Source organism: Arvicola amphibius, chromosome 12 (assembly GCF_903992535.2).
Source record: "Arvicola amphibius chromosome 12, mArvAmp1.2, whole genome shotgun sequence".
In the NCBI taxonomy this organism is placed as follows: Eukaryota; Metazoa; Chordata; class Mammalia; order Rodentia; family Cricetidae; genus Arvicola; species Arvicola amphibius.
Window position 1 is genome coordinate 157,849,944 of NC_052058.2, and position 7,123 is coordinate 157,857,066.

General features: G+C 44.8%; 1 long non-coding RNA gene across 1 annotated transcript in view; it reads left to right on the plus strand.

The window, feature by feature from the left end:
- LOC119802590 overlaps nucleotides 1–6,437 on the plus strand; it is a 31,350-nt gene extending 24,913 nt beyond the window's left edge. Inside the window, exon 4 of the long non-coding RNA XR_005283473.1 lies at nucleotides 6,279–6,437. This is a non-coding gene — a long non-coding RNA (uncharacterized LOC119802590). The remainder of the gene's footprint in view (nucleotides 1–6,278) is intronic.
- Nucleotides 6,438–7,123: the final 686 nt, after the last annotated feature.

Consider the following 7,123-nt stretch of genomic DNA (forward strand, 5'->3'; position numbering starts at 1 on the left):
TGTCCTCATGCTGATGGTTACCGAGGTTTTGGTTAATTGATGGGAGAATCAATTGGGAAAGTACAAAACATACTAGATTCTCCATATGTCAAGTCTGTCTTATGAAGACACGTAGGAAGCAGACAGGTTCTACCCAGGTAATACAGGGTACTCCCCCCAGCCTAAGGTCTTTAAATTAATCATGTCTGAACCACCCAACCTTTGTTTTTAAAATCAAATATGACAGCATTTGCGGCTTCCGGGAAATCTTTTAGTGGTCATTATTGAGCCACAGCTGCTGTCTCGGATGGTGGGGGTGGCATTCCCACTGATTCATAGGAGAAAGGGAGTAGAGAAAATCTTCAAAGAGGATCAGCCCTAAAGTCGGTTGCTTTTTCTGGAAGATAACAGCTTAGCTAATGTTGGTATGTCAGATTGGGAGATAAAAAATAAACCGGTCACATTGGGGTTTGAGTGTTCTGTATATGGGCTGTGGATTTCCAGTGTTTTGGGCTGCTTAGACTGAGACTGTCCAGGATGGTGCAATAGGAAATGATACCTGGTGGGCGGGGTGGCACACACCTTTAACCCCAGCAGTGAGGAGGCAGAAACAAGATCGATCTCTATGAGTCAAAGCCCATGGAGTGATCTGTACAGTGATTTCCAGGCTACATAGGGAGACTCTGTCTCAAAGAAAAGAAAAGAAATGGTACCCAGAACTCAGATCCAAAGCAAGAGCCAAAGGCACAATGGACCAGAGCAGCCTGGTCAAAGGCTTGACAGATGCTGCTCCAGAGAGCTTCCTGGTATCCCTGACAACCATGAGCAAGGTGAAGGACATCTGAGAAATCAGGGCTTTGGTGGCACAGGGGATTTTGAACTTTCACAATCTACCTGCTAATTTCATGTACTTACTCATTGGAGTCTACCAATCAAGCTCGTTAACATTTTAAAAACATTTATATATTTGTGGATGTGTCTTTGTGTGTGACTGTGTGCCCATGTGTAGGGGCACACGTGTGTGAAGGTCCATAAGGCCCTGCCCGAGTGCAGGAGCCGGAAGAGGGCACTGGAGTTAGTCTTCTGTCACTCTCTGCTTATTTCTTGGAGACAAGGTCTCTCCTTGATCCAGGGACTCACATTTTATGGGTTCTTCTGGGAGCCAGTGAACCTCTATATGTTGTACATATAGCCAAAACAATAATGTGTATTAAATAAAAAAATGAATAAATTATATTTAAAAAAAGAGTCAGAGACAGCCCCTGTTCCTGTTGTTAGGGGTTCCATAAGAGGACCAAGCTACACAACTGTAACAGATACTCAGAGGGCCTAGGTCAGCCTCATGCAGGCTCACTAGTGGTTGGTTCAATCTCTGTGAGCCCCTGTGAGTCCAGGTTAGTTGATTGTGGGGGCCTCCCTACAATCTCTTTAATATTGTTTAATATATATTTTTAAAATGGTATTGAAGCTAGGGCTTTACATATACAAGCCAAGTGCTTTAACCCCATGGTATATCTCCAGCTCTCTCTCTCTCTCTCTCTCTCTCTCTCTCTCTCTCTCTCTCTCTCTCTCTCTCTCTCTCTCTCTCTCTCTCTCTCTCTCTCTCTCTCTCCTTTTTATTTTGAGACAAGAGTTTTACTAACTTATGTGGACTGGGCTGGAACTCACTCTGTAGCCCAGACAGACCTTGAACTTGTGAACCTAAAATCCCAGTCTCCTAAGCCGCTGAGATTAAAGGGTTGCAGTATCAGCCCGACCTAATATTTCTCTGTTTTAAGTAGCATAGCAAGAAGTAAGCTGGACCAGCCTTCATGTGCTATTATCAAGGATGGAGAGGGGACAATATGAGCAGGCAGAGTCGCAGCTGTTATTCTCTCCAATCCACTGATCTTGCTCTGGGCTTTCATAGCACTCCTCCATAAAAACATTTATTAAGTCTATTTTCTAAAGTCCTTAAAGAAATTTTGTCAAAGGACTTGGGCAGGGAGTATCCCTTTAGCCTGAAGTAGAGGACACTTGAGTTATGTTGCTCATTGTTTGAGAAAGAATTCCTGCACGTTAATGGCTCCTACTAATTTGGGCATGACGGGGCAGGCCTTACAGAAGACTGAAAATTCTGTAGAGCTTACGTAGATCAGTGGTAAATGTTAGGTGTAGGTGGGGACGCTTACTTCAGCTCTCTCTACCCACCAAAGGCAACCACAGGGTAAAATCAATATCTTAGTTAAGAGATCTTACGAGATGAGCGAGCTGGGCTTTCCCAGATGACTAGAGAAGCCCCAAGCAAAGAGAAGACGGAGACTCTCACTGCACTGGGCATCCCCCAAGAGAAAGAGGCCCTGCTTACATGCTGAGCCTGTGGGTGAGGGGGGAGCCCTTGCCGCCCTCAATGGCGGGGGGGCTCGCCCAGCTTTTTCTGATTAAGATGGAGAAGGCCCCCATGACTAAGTGACGGGACAGGTGACGTGGTGGAGCAGTAACGTGGCAGCGTGGATGTCGTGGCAGTCCAACCACGGAATTAGGAGAGGAGCCGAAAGCCCCTGAGAGAGAACTGAGGGAGAATGTATGAATGCATGAGATCTGGAGTGTTAGGACGGCTTAGAAACTTTATTGAGCATTAAAGCCAAAGCAAGGAGAGGCAGGTATCTCTCTTTTCCAGGTTTTCTTCCTTGACCAGCCTCCATCTTGACCTCTGTATAGCCCTGTGTGTAAACCCTAAATGCGTAGCTCCAATGAGAACTGTGTGTGGTGGTGCTTCCTGAAATTTAAAGCTACAATGGTAAAGAAAGGAACAGAGGCTAACATTTGTGAAGCTTCCTCATGTGGACACTGGTTTAAGACTTTACCATATATCCATCTCATTTAATCTCCTTAACGATTTGTGATATTTTATTATTCTCATTTTATAAGGAGAAAAACTTAATCTTAGAGAAATAATGTTAAATGACTCATTCAAGGGCATGTAGTGTTAGAATTTTAACAAAGACCAGAATTTGCTGTCATGCCTTGGCAAAGACATATCAGCTGAGGGGTTTGTTTCCATCTCGTTCAGTGTGAGTAGAATACAGACAGCAGCAGAGCTCAGATTTGATGAAAACTAACCATTACGTAATGGATAAGAGCAAGTCAGCACAAAGTGACTTTAAAGGAAAAAAAATGATACCCAGATCAAAAGTAGAACGCTGATCTATGCCCAGGAAGTATACTGGGATAGCCCCCTTCTTCTCAGGTCCAGAGAACCTGCCAGGAGAGCCATTTCTTCAACTTGGTCATCTCTACTTTTTGTTTGTTTTCCTCTGATGAGCCCAGAGATATTCCCTGGTTCTTGGGTTTGACACCAGAGTTCAGGGCTTCTTTCTCCACCTCATTGCTTCTTTGAGGTGATTGCTAACTCTGAGGGGGTGGTGGGTCTACTCATCTTATTCTTGTGCTTAGACAGTACCCCTCCCCCCACTCAAACTGTGCCACCACCACTGCTCAGCTGAGAGACCCTGTCTTAAAAAAGCAAGGCACACACACACACACACACGCACACACGTACACACACTCACACACGTACACACACTCACACACGTACACACACCTACACATGCACACGCACACATGAACACACACACACCTAGTACCCTCAGTCTCCTGTTACTCCTTGTTTGCTGTTGTCATTTTTGATATAGGATCTCACATGACCCAAGTTGACCTCAAACTCCCTATATAATGTAAACTGGCCTAGAACTCTTTCCTAATCCTCCTGCTTCTGCTTCGCAAGTATTGGCATCACAGGCCCCAGTCTCTCAGCTGAGCAGCGGTGGCCCAAGTCTTTCATTCCAGCACACAGGAGGCAGAGTCAGGCAGATCTCTGTGAGTTCGAGGCCAGCCTGGACTCTGTGAGTTCCAGGACAGGCTCCAAAGCTACAGAGAAACCCTGTCTTGAACAAAGAGATAAACAGAAACAAAGAAACAGACAAAAACACCGGTCTCTCAACTGGTCTTGGTGCTTACCACGAAGGTTAAGCTGGTTGCCCAGTGAGCCCTGGGGTCCACTTGTCTTTGCTTCTCCAGATTACAAGTGCATGCCATTACAGTTGGCTTTTAAATTTTACCATGTGGATTCTGGTGATCGAATAGGACCTCGTGCCTGTAAGGCAAACACTTCACTAATTGAGCTGTTTCTTCAGCCCTAATGTAGTTTAAAGCAAACACCTGATTTGGGCCGCATGGGCTCCGTTTCAGATCTGACCTCACTTGTATATTTAACAGTATTTACCAACAACCTGCTTAGTCTTATAACTGTCTTTGGATTAACCCAACAGTCGTACAGGGTGAAGAAATGGTCCTGTGCTTTAAAGGAAAACAAAGCTAGGTTCAAATCCACCCATGGGCCGCAGGAGCTTGGGTCTTGTATCTTCTGGTTAGCCATCTTTTTATCTATAAACACTAACAAGAACAGTGGTAGGAGAGGAACCCTACACACACAGTGCAAAGGAAATTATATCATTTTGAGAACATATACAAGTATGTGGTCTGGTATATAATGGAAAATCAATATACTCTTTTGCCAAAAATGGCTCAGTTTGGGATATTTCAAAACATGGTCATAATGTGTAGACAGAAACCAGGTCATTCTTGCATGCTTCACGAGTGCTCACATGTATGTATCTGCTCTCTCAGGCTGACACTATCATTAATTCCGTCAACACCTGTGGATTAAAACTCTACTACAGAGGCTGCGGGTACACACCTTTAACCCCAGGAGGCAGAAGCGCATACTCTGTGAATTTAAGGTCAGTCCAATGTCTAGAAAAAGTTCTTGGTCAGCCAGAGATACACAGTAAAACCCTGTCTTGAGGAAAATAAAATCTAGTGTACATCAATCGCAGGATATCAAATGCTGAAATGCACATGTGCTTCTTGAGAAGATTCCTAATTTGTAGAAAGAAACTAGGTGTATAAATCTAATCATTACTGTTCTGTGTATTAATTGCATCTATGCGTAAGAATAAAGGCATCTCCGAGCCTCCAAATTCCATGGCTAGCCTGCATGATGGTGACTCCTTGGTGAGTCTTCCACTCATCTTCTCCTTGTGAATTAGAAAATTTATACTGATCAAGACAGCTGCCTTGAGTTTAGGCTCTCGGTCTCCCTTCTTCTGGAATGCTATTCACCTGGAAAGCTGCCCTGCCGTCCGCACGCAATTTAAAGCTCAACGTGACGCGTGTCCAACGTTTCCAGGTTTCAGTATCCTTCCTGCTCAGCATGTTCTGTGGGTCCCAGTCCCTGACAGTCGAATTCTTGACAAGGTTTTTGAAATGGCACATCTTTACATACAGCTTGGAGTGACAAAATTATGTGAGACAGGAGATGTTTTGCCGTTGGAAAAACCTCACAGGTGGTTCTGATTCTGGGGCTAAGAATCACGGATCTGAGCACTTATTTCTGTTTAGGCAAAATACGAATTACCACGCACCACTTTTTGCTTTCCTAAATCCATAGCATTTTGTGAGTATTTTTGTAAAAAAGAAAGAAAAGGAAAGGAAAGAAAACAGAGCTGAATATACTCAGTGGATTAACAAGCAGATGGAACAAAAAAGCAGAGGATACGGCATAGCAGCGTGAAGAGCAACGAGAGGGGGCGGAGAGATAATGGCTCTGGTAAGAGCCCAATCCCTGGCACCCTCTTGGAGACTGACAACCATCTCTAACTCTAGCCTCAGGGAATCTGACACCCTCTTCTGGCCTCCATGGGTGCTAGGAGCACAAGCAGTATACAGACCTTATGCAGGTTGTGGTACCTTGAATGCAACTGACCTCCATAAGCTCACAGGGAGTGGCAGTCTTGGGAGGTGTGGCCTTTTTGAAGCAAGTGTGTCACTGTGGGGGCGGGCTTTGAGGTCTCCTATGCTTAAGCTTTGCTCAGTGAAACAGTTCCACTTCCTGTTGCCTTCTGATCAAGGTGTAGCCGGCATCATGTCTGCCATGCTCCCCGCTGCTGTGCTCTCCACGGTGATGATAGTGAGCGGAACCTCTGAACTGTAAGCTGCCACCTCAACTACATGTTTTCCTTTATAAGAGCTGCTGTGGTCATGGTGTCTCTTCGCAGCACTAGAAACCCTAAGGGACAGGTAAAACGTCCCCCACCCCTACCCCTAAGAGGTGCTCATTCTAGGTGGTCAGGGGATGGTGGCATTGAATATGTGTGAGTCCAGAAATGGGAAATAAAGGAGTAGATACCAAAGATCAACATGGTTGGGTATGCGAAACAGACTCTAGCAAATTCTGTCTTCAAATTTGTGTTCCATAGGGCTTTCTTGAATCACATGGCAACGTTCATCATAGTCTCTGCCATACAGAACGTGCTGGAAAGTGGAGTGTATGACAGAACCAAAAGGAGGCGGGGCTGACCTCCAAACCGTGAGTTTGCTTGACATTTGCCAGAGGGAAATGAAGGAAATAAAGAAAACAATGCAGAAATTATTAAATCTTGACCTGTAACAGAGAAAAGGCAATGCAGTGTACCCTAGTGTCTACTACTAGAAACACTGTTTTCAACTCCTTAGGTACACGTACACACACACACACACACATAGTCGGGGGAGAGAACATTTGGGAAATTCTGGGGATACCTGTATTAGTGTTTTCTTTTTCTTTTGTCTCCCTCCCCCAAACAGATATGTTTAATCCATGACAATCTATTTTGGCTCACCAAATATCGATGTTTTCTCTAACTTCACTGTAACATGAAGGGGCCTGCTTGTTGGGGTTTCTGGCCTCCCACCAGGTCCCCCACAGCCGGCAAGCCCCAAAGAAAAATCATACAGAGATCTCTATAATTTATAAAGCTGATTGGCCCATTAGCTCTAGCCTCTTACTGGCTAACTCTCACATCTTGATTAACCCATTTTTCTGATCTATGTTAGCCATGTGGCTCAGTACCTTTTTCAGTTGGGCAGATCACATCCTGCTGCTTTGGTGATCTGGGCAGGAGTGGGAGGAATCAGCTTCCTCCTTCCCAGAATTCTCCTGTTCTCATTACATCATTTCTACTTCCTGTCTGGTTTTCCCACCTATACTTCCTGCCTGACCAATCAGCGTTTATTTAAAACATGATTGACAGAATACAGACAATTCTCCCGCACCACTTCACAG